Raw genomic sequence first — 2,247 nt, forward strand, 5'->3', positions numbered from 1 at the left:
GTGTGAAGGCAGCTTGGAAACTGGCCAGTTCCGGAGCAAATGAACGAGTAACTCATTGAGATGCTGGTATAGTTGAAGCGGATGCTACAGCTGGTGGAGCAGGTGATACTATGTTTGTAGATTTAGCCGGTGGACTTGGACCTTCTACTGTACTATAAGTACCAGCAGAATCTGGACGGCAGATCCTTTTCCGTTTCTCCCGACAAGTAACACCACTCCCTACTATATTATTTTCCTTGCTCTTTTTTGACTTTTCCATGTCAAGCTGTACCCACAACACAAAAGAATAAAATCGCTCTTCAGAACTCATTGATGCATGATACAGACAAGAAATACTTTGATGTAAGACAACTGTATGAGGATGGAATATGTAAGAAAAACAGGACGGCATGACATATTCACAGCTAAGATGTGTAAACTAAGCAGAAGGATTTTCAAGAAAATAGAAGTGATGCAAGCTATACACCATATGAAAGATGCAACCAATATTACTCTGCCAAGTTAAAAGTGTCTTGTCATAAGTGGCAATTCAAAAAATTAGAAGCAGTACAACATAGAAATTAATGCAAGATGCAACCACTATCAAACTGTCATGTTAAAAGCGTCCAATCATGAGTGACTGATGCGGGATACACAACAGCAATACTTTGATGTAAGAACATGGTATGATAGATAGATGCAGTGTATTCTAGACACAGAACGCCATATCATATGCACATGTATAAAGTATAAACTCAGCAGGTGCAATTTAATCAAAATAGAAGAAATACAGGCTAGACAACATATGCAACATGAAACCAATTATCACACTGTCAACTTAGAGCGGCACCTGCGATGGTGGAGTACAGGATATGAACTCATCATGTAGACTTGGGACTTCAACTTCATTAGCAGTAGAAGTGGCAAATCTAGAGAGTCTCTGTTTGCATCGATGCATAGGACCACCAACCTAACTTACTCTTTTCCTTCCTATTTTCTGATATTGCCTTATGAAGTCAAAACCACAAGAAGATGAATAAAATTAGCTCTGCATAACTGGTTGATGCATGATACAGATGAACACTACTTTGATGTAAGGCAAGCGCAGGATAGGAGGATGGAATATATACAAAAGAAGACATCGTTTCATATTCACACGTACGATAGGAGGATGGAATATGTATGAAAAAACAGTAACCGGAAGGCATTTCAACAAAATTAGAAGAAATGAAAGCTAGGCACCATATGAACATGCAACCAATATCACTCTATCAGGTAAAAAGTGTCTCGTCATAAGTGCCATTTCAAGAAATAAGAAGCAGTACAAGCTAGAAGACAATGCAAGATGCAACCTGCATCACAATCCCAAGTTAAATGTGTCTTATGGGTAAGTGATCGTTGCAGGTATAAGTTGTAAGCTACGCAGATGCAATTCAACATAATCAGAAGAAATACAAACTGGACATCATACGGAAAACACAACCACATATAATAGTTCCAAGTTAGAGCAAGCACCCGTGATGGTGGATTAGGGGAGATGTGCTCATCATGTACACGTATGTTCTAGAAACAGGAACACGTGTCATATTCACAGGAATTGTGTGTAAAGTAAGCAGATGCAATTCAACAAAGTTAGAAGCAATACAAGCTAGACATCATACGCAACATGCAACCACATATAATAGTGCGAAGTTAGAGCAAGCGCCTGTGATGGTGGAGTAGGGGAGATGTTCCCATCATCTACTCCGCATATAAGATTTGGTCAAAGTCAAAATGCACAAAGTCTGACCAAATTTATATAAAAAATATGAACATCTACAATACTAAAACTATATAGTATGAACATACGTTTCATGGTGCATCTGATAATATTGATTTCATATTGTGAATGTTTATATTTTTTAATATAAAGTTAGTCAAACTCTACAAAGCTTGAATTTGACCAAACCTTATATGCAGACTAAAAAGAAACAGAGGGAGTACAAGCTAGACATCATATGCAAGATGCAAACACATATAATAGTGCCAAGTTAGAGCAAGCACCTTGATGGTGGAGTAGGGGAGATGTGCTCATCATCTACACAACTACATTAACTGTCTAGCCTTGTGTTGTCTTGCGAATCTTGTTGGGAGGATGGCGGAGTAGACTCTGTAGAGAACCTCTGTTTCAGTTGCTCGGAAGGACCACCGTCATCTAATGCCTTGCCAATTTCCTTCAGCTTTATTGATTTTGCATTGTGAGGTCAAACCGACAAGAAAAAAGGAATA

The sequence above is a fragment of the Triticum urartu genome, chromosome 4A, assembly GCF_056163025.1.
Source record: "Triticum urartu cultivar PI428250 chromosome 4A, HENAU_Tu73, whole genome shotgun sequence".
Taxonomy (NCBI): Eukaryota; Viridiplantae; Streptophyta; class Magnoliopsida; order Poales; family Poaceae; genus Triticum; species Triticum urartu.